The sequence below is a fragment of the Natator depressus genome, chromosome 14 (assembly GCF_965152275.1).
Source record: "Natator depressus isolate rNatDep1 chromosome 14, rNatDep2.hap1, whole genome shotgun sequence".
Taxonomy (NCBI): domain Eukaryota; kingdom Metazoa; phylum Chordata; order Testudines; family Cheloniidae; genus Natator; species Natator depressus.
In genome coordinates this window covers 41049133-41065523 of record NC_134247.1, presented here as the reverse complement: position 1 = coordinate 41065523, position 16391 = coordinate 41049133, and the positions used below count along the sequence as shown (strand labels likewise).

Below are 16391 nucleotides of genomic sequence, written 5' to 3'. Positions count from 1 at the left end.
TTGCTGCAGAGTACACGAAGAAGCTAAAGACACAAAAGAGTAACGTTCAGAGAGAGAAGCAACCAGCTTAACCATAAGTTATTTATTGAATAATAGCGATAACCACACAAGGAGAGCCTAAACCAAGATAACAGTTACATTATTAAAGGTTAATACTCGAGGTAGAAAGGAAAACAGAAAGCTGGGATCTCACCAACTTTCATGAGGCTTGAACTGGTCGGGGTTCCCAGGTGATGGGGGGTAGCTCAGGGTCCTGAGTGCTGGAGACAGGCAGAGTCCCCAGCACGTTCCATCAGGAGAAGATGGAGTCCCAGTGGAACTGATGCAAAGTTGGATCCATGCATCGGACACTTACTGGAGTGTGAGTAGGGGTTTTTGTAGGGAAAATACAATGGTTCAAGGGAGAACTCAAGACTTGTTTCTGGGTAAACTGATGACTCAAGGGTTTTCTTTCAGCTAGACAATAGGAGCTGATCACTCTTGGCTATGGGTGGTGTTCCTTCCAGGGAGCTCACAATGCAACTAGGCTGCTTCAGTATTTTGGATATCAATCAAGGATTCATTACTAGAAGTGGTCTGATAACTATTGAGCTGGATGTGTGCAGGCGTAGGTTCCTTGACATCTGGAGCAGAGATCCCCCATGATGCAGTGCTTCCCTGCTTTTCTGGTCCCAGAGTTCAGTGCGGTTCTTGCGTTGGAATCTCTGGTCTCCATTCTGTATGCTAATGGAGATGTCTCCCTGACCCATCTTTCATGCAGATGAGGCTAGGGGAGTTGCCTTAATCCTGTCACCCTTGTCAGGAGGGGTCTAGGTGTGTCTCCTCTCACCCTTCACTGCTCTCTGCAAGTCTTTTCTCTGCTTGAGCCAAAACTGATCAGAGGCTGGTGTGTGTGTGTGGGGGGGTGTCTTTCATGAGTCAGACAGGCTGGATACTGCACCCTGGTTCCTCAAGAACACAGAGCTGACTGGTATCACCCCATTCCTGCCTGCCTGGGCCAGCCCCCGCCTTGGTCAGAGCAGCCCCGCCTGCATCATTCTGTATGGAGGTGCCACCCCTGCCCCCACCCTCACGGGTGTTCTCCTGCATCCTCAGTCTCCTCCTCTCTTTTGCACCAGACAAAGCCACGTCCAGGGCCGGGTCCCTGCCGGACAGGGATAGTGCTCCACAGAACTGGGACTGTGCAGCTTCCATCTAAATGTGTGGCCTCCTGACGTCTCATGGGGTTTGCCCTGGTGCTTGGACCAGCTCTGCCCAACCAGTGCCATCCCCAGGGCTGAAATTCCAACCTATATTTAAAACCCTGGTGGTTTCTGTGATTTGTGATTTGTATCATTTTGTTTGTTAAACCTTCTCAAACAGGTTTATTGATTCACCGCCATGGGACTCCAGTGTCCTGTTACACGCTGTACCACTAATCAATTCACAAATACCAGTAAAGCTTGGTCACAACTGAGATCTGTCTAATCACTTAGACTGAAATTGGTAACAAGTCTGAGTATGACACACTCCCAGTCTGCATTGAGAAGGTTTCATCTCCTTGGTGGCCCTGATGTCACAAAGCGATTTGGACCAACAGTCATCTTGAGTTTTGGATGGAAAAACACCCAGCTCCACATCCCTCTCAACCCTCACAATAAAACCTCCCAAATCCTTTCTGCTTCTACAGGGAGAAATCCAGGCCCATTTGCAGACTCTGAGGGAAGAGAGAGAAAAGCTGCTGGGATTGAAAGCGACTGGAGAGGGGAAAAGCTGGGAGTATCTGGTAGGTGCCTGTTATTAACCGGCCAGGCAGTGGGAGGTCTGTTTGGAGGCAGACTCCTGTGTGGCCTCGGTGAATGTGGACTTGTGTGTGTTTCTCCATGATTGTGGATTGCTGGGTTAGATTCATGTGTGGACAAGCCCTAAGCTTCCCATTTCAGCTGATGAGTTAATGTCTAGCCCTTTTAACATCAGCCACACTATCAGAGGCTCGTTCACCTGCACATCCACCAATGTGATATATGCCATCATGTGCCAGCAATGCCCCTCTGCCATGTACATTGGTCAAACTGGACAGTCTCTACGTAAAAGAATAAATGGACACAAATCAGATGTCAAGAATTATAACACTCATAAACCAGTCGGAGAACACTTCAATCTCTCTGGTCACGCAATCACAGACATGAAGGTCGCTATCTTACAACAAAAAAACTTTAAATCCAGACTCCAGCAAGAAACTGCTGAATTGGAATTCATTTGCAAATTGGATACTATTAATTTAGGCTTAAATAGAGACTGGGAGTGGCTAAGTCATTATGCAAGGTAGCCTATTTCCCCTTGTTTTTTCCTACCCCCCCCTCCCCCCCCCCAGACGTTCTGGTTAAACTTGGATTTATGCTGGAAATGGGTTTCTGTGTGTGTTTGGGGTGGGGTGGGGTGAGAGAACCTGGATTTGTGCAGGAAATGCCCCACCTTGATTATCATGCACATTGTAGGGAGAGTGGTCACTTTGGATAAGCTATTACCAGCAGGAGAGTGAGTTTGTGTGTAGGGGGGCGGAGGGTGAGAAAACCTGGATTTGTGCTGGAAATGGCCCAACTTGATGATCACTTTAGATAAGCTATTACTAGCAGGAGAGTGGGGTGGGAGGAGGTATTGTTTCATGGTCTCTGTGTATATAATGTCTTCTGCAGCTTCCACAGTATGCATCCGATGAAGTGAGCTGTAGCTCACGAAAGCTCATGCTCAAATAAATTGGTTAGTCTCTAAGGTGCCACAAGTCCTCCTTTTCTTTTTGTCTAGCCCTTGTGGCTTGCCCAGAAATCCTCCCCAAGTGAACTGGGCAGGGTTCTAAAAGGGTGTTCGGTCGTGGTGGGTCAGGAAAGTTGGCAACCCAACCTCCGAGCATGGAGATCAAACAGTGAATTGGCCATAAAGACTTAATTCCAGTTTTATCCCTAGAGCTGGTCTCTCCAGGCCAGAGTTGAACAACATTAATGGGACCTTTGGGCGGAAGGTAGCACAGACATGGCCTGTGCTCAGTGGTGAGCTGGAGCCGGTTCACACCGGTTCGCTAGAACCGGTTGTTAAATTTAGAAGCCCTTTTAGAACCGGTTGTTCCGCGAGGGACAACCGGTTCTAAAAGGGCTTCTAAATTTAACCAGCCAAAAGTGGTGCCTTAGGCGCCAACTCCATGGGTACTCCAGCCCCGGAGCACCCACGGGGAAAATTTGGTGGGTGCAGAGCACCCACTAGCAGCTCCCCAGCCCCAGCTCACCTCCGCCGCCTCCCCTGAACGCGCTGCCCTGCTCTGCTTCTCCGCCCCCTGCAGGCTTCCCGCGAATCAGCTGTTGGCGTGGGAAGCCGGGGCAGGCTGAGAAGCAGGCCGCGGCTTCCCGCTCAGGCCCAGGGAGGCGGAGCGGAGGTGAGCTGGAGGGGGGGCGAGGAGGGCTGCCCGTGCCGCAGCAGGTAACCTGGGGGGGCTCAGGGGAAGTGCTCCCCGGCCCAGCTCACCTCCGCCATCCTCGGCCTGAACGGGAAGCCGCGGCCTGCTTCTCAGCCCTCCCCGGCTTCCTGCCGAACAGCTGATTCGCAGGAACGGGGGGGGCGCGAAGAAGCAGAGCGGGGCAGTGCATTCAGAGGAGGAGGCGGAGGCAGAGCGGAGGTGAGCTGGGGCCGGGCACAGGGCGGGCAGCTGCCAATGGGTGCTCTGCACCCACCAAATTTTCCCTGTGGGTGCTCCAGCCCCGGAGCACTCAGGGTGTCGGTGCCTAAGGTGCCACTTTTGATGTGATCAGTGGGGGAGCGGCTGCTTCCCCCCTAGCTATGCTCCCCCGCCCCTAGGAGCCAGAGGGACTTGCCGGATGCTTCCTGGGAGCTGCCCCAGGTAAGCACCGCCGGGACTCCCCACCTCGGCCCCCGGCAGGTGCCTCTGGCTCTTAGGGGTGGGGTGAGCACCCACTACGGTGGCCCACGAGACCCTCCTGCCCGGTTCTGGGGGCAGACAGGGGAGGGGGATGGATGGGGCAGGGGTCCCGGGGGGCGTGTCAAGGAATGCGGGGGGGGGTGTCGGATGGGGCAGGAGTCCTGGGGGGCAGGGGCGGGCAACGACCCCCTCGTGGGGTGAGGAGGGAACCAGTTGTCAAGATTTTGGCAGCTCATTGCTGCCTGTGCTGTGCCTGCTCTCAGGCGGGGAGAAGTCGAGGAATTCGAACTCCAGGCCCCTTGGAGCGGCAACTCACTCACCCGAACTTATGAGTCACGCGGTGAAATATAATCACGGGACACTGTTTCTTTCCAGGTGTGTGAAGGGGAAGCTCCAGCAGCCAGGAGATTTCTCCTGAACTAGAAATGAGACTCAGTGCAATACTTTTCTGGGAGAAACCACTATCGCAGGGGCGGGCAAAATTTTTGGCCTGAGGGCCACATCAGGTTTCCGAAATTGTATGGAGGGCTGGTTCGGGGAGGCTGTGCCTCCCCAAACAGCCAGGCGTGGCCTGGCCCCTGCCCCCTATCTGCCCCCCCCCGCTGCTTCTTGCCCCCTGACAGCCCCCCTGGGACTCCTGCCCCATCCAACCCCCCCCCTTTTCCCTGTCCCCTGGCCACCCCCAGAACCCCTGTCTCTGACTGCCCCCCACCACCCCATCCAACCACCCCTCTACTTCCTGACTGCCCCCCGGGACCCCTGCCCCCTTTCAACCCCCCTGTTCCCTGCCCTCTGATCGCCCTGACCCCTATCCACCCCCCCGCTCCCTGCCCCGGTACCGCGCTGCCTGGAGCACTGGGGGCTGGCGGTGCTACAGCCGCTCCGCCCAGAGCACCAGGAGAGCCAGCTGTGCCGCCTGGAGCCAGCCAGGCCACCGCGCAGCACAGAGCACCGGGTCAGGCCACGGCTCTGCAGCTGCCCCAGGAGCTCGCAGCCCCGCCGCCCAGAGCATTGCACCAGCGGCGCAGGGAGCGGAGGCTGTGGGGAGGGGGCCGGGGGCTAGCCTCCCCGGCCAGGAGCTCAGGGGCAGGAAGGTCCTGCAGGCCGGATGTGACCCCCGGGCCGTAGCTTGCCCACCTCTGCACTATTGGAAACTCTGAGGAAGTTCAAAGGTACCCAGAGGGGATCTAGGAGGGGAAATTGGGATGAACCGCTGAGACTGCGGGAAGAGAATGGTGCTGGTCAACTGGTTCACAATTAGATGATGCTTCTATTTAATTGTTAGGTGAGAAGGCCAGACACTTGGGGTCCAAGAGACTCCGGTGGATTAATTCAAACCTTTGTTTTTACCAAAACCATGCCTGGCCATTACAGTTATTATTAAAGTAAGAAATGACTCAGACTCCTCGACTTTAAGGCCAGATGGGACCATAATGATCATCTAGTCTCACTTCCTGGACACTGCAGTCCACAGAACCTCACCCACCCAGTCTTGCAACTGACCCCTAACCTCTGCCTGAGTTACTGGAGTCCTCAAATCATGATTTAAAGACTTCAAGGTACGCAGAATCCAGCATTTACTTTAACATCTGCAAGCGATCCGTGCCCCACACTGCCTAAGAAGGCACAAAACCCCCAGGGTCTCTGACCTGGGGGAAAATTCCTTCCTAACCCCAAATATGGTGGTCAGTTGGACGCTGAGCATTTTGGCAAGATCCAGCAGCCAGACACCTGGGAAAGATTTCTCTCTTCCTCAGAGCCCTTCCCGTCTAGTGCCCCATCACCAGCTATTGGGATATTTGCTACTTGCCATCGCATATAGAAAAGTGCTGGCCAGTTCCCTTCTCCAGGGGCATAGGCGGGTCATGGGGGATTTCTCCTAGGAAGCTCTGACTATCCCTTACAATGTCTAACATACATATATCATTCGGATGTGTATAGTATTATTTCTTTTCCAATCCCCTTTGTGTGTTATGAATGTTAAGTATCTTTGTAGTGGTGCGGTGGCCCCACTCCAGAGGAGGAGAGGTGAAAGCAGCCCTGGGGAGGCTGCACAGAGGAGCCCAAGTCAATGAGAAAAGTGCTCATTAGCAGCCAATGAATGGAGGGCTTGCTCCTATATAAGGGCTGGTCAGCAGAGCTCAGTGAAGTAGAAAAGAGTAGTTTCTCCCTGGAAGCCAAGGCTGCAAAGATGTTGTTTCCATTGCTGGGAGATGCCTGAATGAGGGAGGAAATAGAAGGTTTCAGACCTTTTTATATTAAATACCTGAGTGTGTCTTAGTCTGTTTCTCTGTCATAATTAAAACACAGTTCTATGAGTTCAGAGGGGGGGTGCTGTTATAAATATGAAAGCCTGAAATCTCATCTCTCTTCTCCTTTCCCCCACCAGATACTCTGCCATCTGCACTGGAGACACAAAGAGGGAAATTTCTAGGAACTCACAGACAGGGTGAGTTTGCAGGTGGAGATTGTCTTTAAATTTTAAGAAAATTCCAGCGAAAACATCTTCGTGAGATTGTAGCTAAAGTTACCAACAAACTGACAATGGCCATGGTGCACACAGCCCTAAAAATAACATATTAAACAGTGAGGTGACCCAGGGGCACTGGAACAGGGGGGACCAAGGGGCCAGGCCTACCCACTTTTTAACATTGGCATAGTTTGGGGGTAGGGGGCCACGTTGCCTCCCCCAAACTGCAAGCCATGGGCAGGCGTGGAGCATTGCAGGCCGTGGCTGAGCTTCATGGCAGGGTAGCTGATCAGCACTCCCATGCTTAGTGCAGCCCCTGCCAGTGGTGCCAGCCTCTTCCTGGTGCCAGCCCCTTTCAGGGGCCCCACCCCTGCTCCTCTTCCCCTGAGGTCCTGGCCAGGCCAGAAGCCAGAGCCGGGCTGCCACCCATGGAGTCCAGGCCACGGTGGGGAGCCCTGGTTCCTCCACCTGCCCTGAGTGGCGCAGTGCAGGGACATGGGCCGGTGGCTGTTCTCTGGCCCCCTGGACCACTGCCCAAAGCAGGTGGAGGGACTGGGTCTCTCCACAGAGGCCAAGGCTCCCAGCCTGGTGAGGGGGCAGGGCCTCCATGGGAAGAGGAGTGGGGTGAAGCCACAGAGGGGGCAGGACCATAGGTGGCAGGACCTTGTGCCCCACCCCCCAACTTCTACCAAGGTTCTAGCACTCCTGGGGAGATCCCAAGCTGACATCACAAAAACACTCTGGATACCAACCTTAGGGCTGAGTTCATGCCCACGCTGCTGAACAGAAACTCTCCCTGAGCAGCTCCTGAACAGAGCTCTCTGCCCTGAGGCCTGACACATCCCTCTGCTTTACCTAGAGACTCCCCATCACTCTTCTCCAACATCCGGCCTTTCCTCTGGGCAGGGCTAGGCTCTCCCATTGGAACTGCTTCCTGGATTGGGGAGATGCTCTTCCTCTGATGCTGGCAGCTCCTCCCTTCTCTCTAGGCTGGGGATGGGGCTCCTCCACCCAATGCCGCCTCCTACTCTGGAGTTAAGCGGCTCTACCCCAATGCTGCACCTTCCTCTCTGTTCCCTGGCCTGGGAATGGAGGCTGCATTTGGGGATGGAATTTCTTGCTGGGTTTTTAAGCTGGTACTCATCCCCTCTGTTTCCACCTCAATAAAAGCTGCTGACACCATCCTTGCTATGTCTCTGATGCTGGGAATGGAGAAACCCCAGCAGGGGGAGCAGGGAGCTGAAGCTTCTGGAAGCAAATGAGAAACTAATGAAGTGGGTCCCGTTACCCAGGCTGAGGGACTGCAGTGACATCTCTGCTCAGTCTCAGGTGCCCAGGATAGAGGCAGCTCCCTGGGATTCAGGCCTGTCCCAGCCAGAACAGGGCTGCTGGGGAGAGTGAGAAATGGCCCCAGCCTCCCCCAGGGCCGAGCTCTGCCCCTAATGCTCTGATTCTCTCTTCCCTCAGCGGATGTGACTCTGGCTCCAGACATGGCTCATCCCTGGCTCGTCCTGTCTGAGGATTGGAGAAGTGTGAGATGGGGACGCACAGGATCTTCCCAAAAACTCTGAAAGATTTGACACTGTGCTGTGTGTGCTGGGCTGTGAGGGATTCACCTTTGGGAGACATTGCTGGGAGGGGGGAGGTGTGGGGTTGGGGAGCCTGGGCTGTGGGGCTGGCCAGAGTCTGTGAGCAGGAAGGGAGGGATCAGCTGTAGCCCTAAGGAGGGGATCTGGGCTGTGGAGGAGGACTGGGGTCAGTTCCGGGCTCCCCCCTCCCCGTGACCCCCCTGAGCCGGGACACCAGCAGGATCCAGGTTTGTCTGGACTGTGGCCAGGGGCAGGTGACATTTATCGGTGCTGGTGATGAGGCCCCAATCTTCACTTTCCGGCCGGGCTCCGTCCCTGGGGAGAGAATCTGATGCTGGCTCTGGGTGTGATCGGGTTCCCTGCTGTGCTTGTCTCCCTGAGACATGGGGCCTGGGAGGAACATCCCACTGCGGGTCCTGAGATCAGCCTCTCTAGTCTCTCACAGTGTAGTCTCTCTGACCTCTGCCTCTGGACTTTCTATCATGTTGTCTCTGTGACCCTGGCGGTTGCTTCTGGTCTCCACTCTGTGCAGCCTCTGGACTGTCAAACCACAGAGAGCACTGAGTGACAGAGGTGGAGAAGCCAATTTCATTGCCCAAGGGATTGTGCTTCTCTAGCCACAGTCATCCTAGCTCTACAGCCTCGAGGACTCCTGTCTACCCAACCCTCTGGCCTCTTAGTTCTATGACCCCTGGAAGCTCCTTCCCCCTCCCTCCCTGCAGCCTGGCGCTGCAGGAGGAGCAGAGGGTCCCTGGGGGGCAGATGTGGGGGCTGCATGGTCACAATTGGTGAAGGGGCTGGGGGCAGAAGTATGTCGAGTTGGGGGGCAGACTTATCAGCCTGTCTGAGGACAGGCAGCTGTGGGGGTGGCAGGGATACAGAATTAATTAACTGGTGTTTTGGGGAGAAGCTGGAGGCTCCGCACCAGCTGGAATCCTGGGAAAGGGAGAGCCGGGGCATGCGCATTCATCCCAATAGAAATGAGCGGGTAGCGTAGACACTTCCTACATCGATAGAAGGGGTTTTTCATCAATGCAGTAAATCCACCTCTGGGAGAGGCACTAGCTAGGGCAACAAAGAATTCTTCCCTTGACCTATCTGCGTCTACATCAGGGGTTAGATCGGCCTAACTGCGTCACACAGGGTGTGAAAGTTTTCACAGTGCTGGGAGCGTTGTACCTAGGCCAACCTAAGCTCTAGGTGTAGACCAGGCCTCAGGAAGAATAAGGGTATGTCTACACTACTACAGCATAGCTACAGCTGGGTCGCTGAAGTGTCATAGTGTAGATGAATCCTGCATCGACAGAATGTTTTTTCCATCGCTCTAGTTAATCCCCGTTTCTGAGAGGCCGTAGCCAGGGCACCGGCAGAATTCCATTGCCTGCACCGGGGGTTAGGTCCATCTCGCTGTGGCACTCGGCACAATTTTTCACAGCCCTGAGTGATGTCACTAGGTTGATCTAAGTGTAGAGCAGGCCTAAGTGGGGTTTCCCTGGAGCAGGCTGGAAACAAAGGGGCTGAGGGATTGGCTGGCAGCTTGTTCTGTGTGAGGCAGAAAGCCCAGAGAAGCAGTCGTGAGTGTGATCCTGGCAGGAAACAGAGACAGAGCTTGCTTTAGGGACAGGGTTCCTGGAAAGGCAGACGTGCATTTCTGAGTAAGGAACTTGCCTGCAGTTGTTTGTTTCTACCATGTTCAGGGCACAGGAATGTACGGACATTGTCTGTAAATAATAAAGATGGCACCAAAGAAATGCCTGACTCCTATAATCCATTTCTCCTGCCAGTGGAAGAACCTAGCAAGGCCCCAAACACTGGCTAACTGCTGAGGTCAAAGGAGCGATGGTGCAACCCGAGTCAGAATCTAGACCTGTGGCAGCAAATGCGTTGGTGGAAAACATTTGCAGGGAGCTCCAGCAGCAAAGAGCCTGTGCAGAGGGGCAGATTGCTGCTCATTGTGGACCTGAGCATGTCCAGCTCTGTGTGCTGAACAGGCCCCATTGTCCCTGCTCTCCAGCCTGACGCTCCTCTGCCCAGAGTCAGACAAAACCCAAACATGGGTCCCTGGCTCGTATTTCCCCCTAGCAGAACCAGCCCACACAGTGACGATGGGCTCAGTATTGGCCCAAGGAGAAAAAATGACGGGAAGAGACTGGGGCAGCTGGAATGGGGTTGGGGTGTGGGTGTGGGTGGAGGGATGCATAGGATTGTTACTTTCCCTTCCGTCTGGGCACCTCTAGAGGCAATTCCCCTCTTGCAAGCATAGACTTCAAGTGTAGAAAAGAAACTTTTAAGGAACGGAGGGAAGCAGCCAGGATTTTTGGGAAAATGCCACAAGCAGGATTCATAAACATAATACCATGATCAAAAGACCCACTCCAGAGCACGGTGAGCAGTGTCCTTTTGCCTCAGGTTCTTAAGTCCAGCAACCAAAATTCCTTTAACATTCCCCTTCCTTCTCCCCCTGCCCCACTCACAGCGAAGACCCAGAGTTCAGAGGTGAATTTGCAGAATTCAACTTCCCACCCTGGCTGGAGGTGGGTGGGTGCATCTTGCTCACTTCACTTCCCACTTCACCAGGTGGGTGCATCTTCTTCACTCCACTGTCCACCCTGTCACCACTCCACCAGGGGCTCAGCCAGGTGTTCGCTCACTGCCACACACTCTCTGGGATGTCTTGAGGTCTTACCACTTAGCACAACTCTGAGGGATTTCAGCTGTCAGGGAGGAAATCTCACGGTTAGCACAGATAAAACAGTCTATTGTATCAGAAAGACTATGCCAAAACAAGCCTAATGCTTAGACCTGGTTATCTGTGATTTCAGCTCTGTTGGTGTATAAGAAGACTCTCACTTGAGTCTTAATCAGCTCTATTATTTACACACTGAGCACAAGAATGATCAAACATTCCCCCGTGTGTGCGCATGCACACACACGAATACAAGGGTGTCCCTCAGTCAGGGGATGCCCATCTCACAGTTCTGCTGCCCTTGATTCACACAACAAGGGACATGGGTTCCAAAACCCAGTGAACTGGGAGATGGTGGGGACATGTATGTGTACCTGGTAGCGTGGGTGGCTTCTGAGGGTCATAAACTCTATTTTGACCTGCTTCTTGCTCCACGGTGTAATAACGGAGCTAATTTTGACTCCATTAGGAGTCTTGTTATATGCTGCAGAGCTGAAATCTCTGGTACCTAGCTCTGAGCACTAGTCCTACTTTGGGCTCGTGGTGTACTAGTCCTGAGGCTCCCCTACTACCAGAGAAACTCACGGAGAGCTGAAGTCACTAGAGAGCTGTAGTTGCAGGGGGGCTTGAAGACAAGCTGATGAGCTGCTGGCAGAGAGGAGTGGACAGCAGGATGGCTGGTGGAGAGACACAGCTGGCAGTGAAGACTGCAGCAGAACCCCATGGAGAGGTGTGGCACTTGGCTGTTGACCCAAGCAGCAGAGCATGTAAGATGCCCCCCCCAGCCTCCCCCACACACACCTCCCTCCTCTTCCACCCAGGCTGGGCAGTAAACTCTGCAGATGAACTTCTGAACTTGGGGGCTGGGGGGCTGCACTGATCAAGGACAGAAACTGTGGGGGGGGGGGTGACTTTTGGGTTGCTGGACTTAAGACCCTGAGGGGAAAAGGACACTGCCAAACTTACTTGGGGGTGGGTCTTTTGCTCATGGTTTGTGTTATGAATCCTGTTTGTGGTGTTTCCCCAACATAATGCTGCATTGTTTCCCTCCTTTATTAAAAGGCTTTTGCTACACTCAGACTCCGTGCTTGCGAGAGGGGAAGTATTGCCTCTTAGAGGTGCCCAGGCGGGTGGTATGTAATTGTCCCAGGTCACTGGGTGGGGGCTCAAGCCGGTTTTGCATTGTGTTATTGGAATGGAACCCCTAGATACTGAACCCGGCCCTTGTTGCTGCCAGCTCTGACGGGCAGAAGGGTTACACTTACATTAACAATGTCTAAGTTTGGTTGAGGGCACGTCTACACAGCACCTGGAAGGTGCGATTCCCAGCTCGGATACACGTATACACACTGCCAATAGTGGTGAGGCTGAAGGGGAAGCAGCCCCAGTGCCCCATGGAAGGGGAATCCCAGTGGTTCAAAGGGGCTGCAGCCAGTGCTCCAGGGCACAGGCTGGGGGAGGGGCTGACTTTAGGGGGTGGACAGGCTGTGCTGTGCTGGGGCCCTGTGTCCTGGCCCCAGGATGGGGGTGGATTTCACCTCCCCAACCCCCCTGCACTTCGTCTGCAGAGAACTCGGTTACTGGGGTGCGGTGAATGGTGACTGAGCAAGTCATTGAGGGGTTGATCCAAAGGCTTTTGAAGTGATTGGGAGTCTTTCCTCTGATTTCAAGGGGCACCAGATCAGGTCATGGGACCTTCCTGTGCCTTGGGGCCCAGCCTGCGAAAGAAGTTTGTTAACACTCAGGTTACCGGCCTCTCTGGGGAACTGGCTAGTGAAGGTTTCTCAGTCATTTTAAGATAAAAATGACTCAGATCTATTGGTGTTTTAATGATCATTGCGATTGTTAAACCCCCAGAGACCAACCAATCCCCATCTTCACTGACACAAGCTGTGACTATCTACAGGACACGGCACTGAGCACCTGTCCCTTTGCCTCTGCCCACAGTAACCCGGCTGGGAAACAGGGAAACGCTTAGGGCCCCATCCTGACAGCAGCTGAGCGCCCCCAGTTCAGACTGAAGTCAGGGCTCAGCCCCGCTCTGGGCATTCTGGCAATTGTCTTACAGGAATCAGTAGCTGCCCATGCCATAGACTGAGGCCATCCTGCACCTGGCCACTCCCCACGGCCCTTCACCAGGGCCAGATTAACCTTTTGTGGGCCTGGTGCCAAACATATTTGTGGGGCCCCCTGGGGGCAGTGGAGCATGGCGTGGGGGGGTCAGTTCCCAGAGCGAGGGGCTGTCCAGGGGCATGGTGTGGCAGGGGCGGCCCCGCTCTGCCCAGCCCAGTGCAAGGGCACTATTTACACACCGGCAGTTGCCAGATGCACAGTGGCCTGCCTGGCCCTGTGCTGCCAGCATGACCCTTCCCCTCGGGGGTGGGCCCATGCCGTGCCAGACATCCCCCCCGCCCAACACTGGAACACGCCCCCCCCCTTCCCTACGGCCAGAGCCCCCCTGGACCCGCTATGCCCATCACACACACCCTGACCCTGTCACAAATGTACAGTGCCCCGGCTAACACCACCCCTGCCCAGCACCCCCCTGCCCACAGCCCCACCACAACTGCCCAGCACCCCGCACAGCACCCCCACTCCCTAGTGCCCCGACACACACCAATCTTCCCTGCCCCCTGACCTTCCAGAGACCCCCTCCCCCACGCCCTGTCTCCTGGCCTCACTCACCAGCCCTCTGCGAGGGGACTGTGTCTGCTGGGCTGAGCTGGCCGTGCAGCCAGGGCTAGTCCCGGGGTGGAGGATCGCTCCGGCCCCTCGGGAGTGGCGTGATCAGCCAGGCCAGGGACTGTCCTGGCTTGGCTCCCACAGGACCCACTTGCCTGGAGGGGCCCAGCCAAGCCCCCAATACTGTGCCCACCCGCAACTGGCTGAGACTGGCCAGGCTTCTGCACAGTCCCAGGTGGCTCAGCTCTGGGGAGACAGGTGGGGCCCCACAGATGGTGAGAAGCAGAGACTACCCAGAGCTGGAGGTGCACTGGGGTCTGGCCAGGGGGCAGAGAGGAGCTGGCAGGTGGGGCCAGGGGGTGAAGAGGAGCCCTCTCGCTGGTCGGCCTGCTGAGAGGAGCAAGGGGTGGGGGGAAGTTGAGGGGGAGCCTGTGGGCTGGTGAGGTCTCAGGGCACAGTGCAAGCAGAACAGGCTGGGTCCTCTTCTGAGCGAGGACCCAGCTCCATGGTGCCAGTGGTGCCATTGTAAACCCTGCACTGCCCTTCACTTCCAGTTCCCTGGAGTTTCTCCCCAGGTTTCAGTCTTTGGCAGAGCTGCTGCTTTTCAATTGTAACCAGGATCCAAGTTTTCCTGAACACACCAGACCCTGCCCAGGGTTTCCTCAGGAAATGGGGGACAAAATGTATTTTTGCTTCTCCTTATGTTTCCCAGAACTCATTGTTTTGCTCCTGAAAGGCAGGTTGACACCCTCCACCCCCACGTGGGTGTCTTCATGTGGTGCTGGCTCCAAGGGGTCTTGTCATACTCCTGTTTGTTCCCTGGGCCAACAGAATTCCAGAGTGTTGACTGGCAATTCTAAACTTACATGTGAAACAGAGAGTCACATTTAACCACCTGTCCGGGTACATGGGCCAGCCTGTGACATGTTTCTCTCCAGCCTGTCTGGGTGTTTACTGCAAATAACCATGTAGCTCAGGGACTGTTCAGGGAGCTCTGGTCAACCCTATGACTCAGTTGCAGAAGACCACACCAGGGGGATTGCTCAACCCAGTGACTCAGCAAAGCCCACCAGGACATGTCTGAACAAGTGTGTGATAGGCACATGGGCTAAGGATATAGAATGGGGGGACTGTGGCATCATGCTTTCGCCTTTCTCCACCCCCTTCTAAGCTGGAAGCCACAAAAATGCTGATAAGACAAAGACTTCAACTGAGGAGACTGGTCCAGGCTTAAAGGTGAAGCCTGTGTATTAAGGACTGTTCCATTCAGTGAGGTGAAAAAATTGTCTGATCTAAATACTGCCTAGCGTAACAAATTTCAGAGTTGCAGCCGTGTTAGTCTGTATTCGCAAAAAGAAAAGGATGCATCCGATGAAGTGAGCTGTAGCTCACGAAAGCTTATGCTCAAATAAATTGGTTAGTCTCTAAGGTGCCACAAGTACTCCTTTTCTTTTAGTGTAACAAAGTTTAGGATTTTGATTGTAGGTTTATCTTTTATTTTCTTTGGTAACTGTCTCTGACCTTTCATGCCTATCACTTCTAATAATTTAAAATCTATATTTCTGTAGTTAATAAATCTTATATTTTACCTAGAACAGTGGGTTTTGGTTGAAGTGCTTGGGAAATCTCAGCGGGTACAAAGACTGGAGCATGTCCTCTCCACACTGAGGGAGGGACAGACTGAGTTATAAATTTACACTGGCCAGGCTTCTGACCTGGGCAAGATGGTACAGCTCTGGGGTGTATGGCTGGGGACCTGGGGGATATTGGCTGGTGCCTTTCTCTGTGTGATGTGTGAGTGGCTCTGGGAGCATTCAGGCAATGTAGCTGGGTGTGGGGCTCCACCTTCTGTTGTGCTGAGTGATGATAGCTCCCAGAGGGGTTTACTGCTTTTCACTAGCAAAGCATTGTGAGGGACAGCCCAGGCTGGAGAGTTAAGGGGCCACAGTGGTACCTCAGATCCACATTGTACCCCAGGGATCCTGTCACAAGGAGAGTGCTATGTCTGCTGACCAATCAGAAATTAGAATCAGCTAACTGCAGTTTGATCCCTGTTTGACTCCTACGGGAGAAGAGAGATGGGTTGGGCTTTAACCTTCAGCCTTACAGCAATAAAGAAAGTGAATTTACGGGAAACTCCAGATTAGCAGTACAAAGGTTGCTTGTTGCTTAAGTAATTAAAAGGTGAGTTTCCATCTGGAGCATGAGATGAAAAATATAATGATTATCAGGACAGTATTGAACAGTTCTCGACAAGCAGGAAGCAGATCCTCTTCAAAATACTCATTGCCTTCAGCCAGATGGGGGCACTTGGATGTCTGAGTCTGCTGCCATCAACACTGCCATGCTAGGATGGCTTCTTTAGAAAGGATCCTTATCTCCAAATCTTAATGAGGGTGTGATAGGGACTGAAATTACCATAGCTTTCCAGTTCCTTTTCTACTTTTGCTTTCTAGCTTAGTGAAGGCATCGAGAGAGACACATTTCTCTTCAGTGTCCAATAAAAAATAAACACCATTTTGGCAGAAACATGGAAGAAAAGACCAGGATTCAGCTCTTTCTGTAATTTCTTATTAAGAATTGATTTTTTAGTCTCATCACTGAAATAGTCACTGACAATGTAAACTAACTAGAGGAGAATGGATGAGGATTTTAGAAACCTGGGAACACCAGAGAGAGCTTAAAACTGTCCCAAAGCTTATTTCCAGGATGTATCAGGTAGGTGAGCTTCTGTCACTCGAATAACATCTCCCTTGATAGCTCCTTGTAGACAGTTATTCCCTGCATGAATTATTAACTGCCAAATGATCCAATAATCCCAGGATAGCTGTGTCTTACTCTGAATACAAACTTTGCATTTGAACTATATCTTCAAAATGATATGTGAGCTATTTTCCCCTCTGCTTTCATTGCAATGTAATGCCAGACTGTTCTGGTTATTTGATTTAAGAATTTATTTCTTTCCTCCTCTATTTTATTCAAGAAAACTGGATGGACCTACTCCTGCTCCCAGTGCATTCAAAGGGAGATTTGTTATGAATTAACTTATTGTATATT

At 53.4% G+C, this 16391-nt stretch overlaps 1 protein-coding gene across 1 annotated transcript in view; it reads right to left on the bottom strand.

The window, feature by feature from the left end:
• The window catches only part of LOC141998490 (zinc finger protein RFP-like), a 208131-nt gene that overhangs the window by 104723 nt on the left and 87017 nt on the right, over positions 1–16391 (bottom strand). The window lies entirely within an intron of this gene.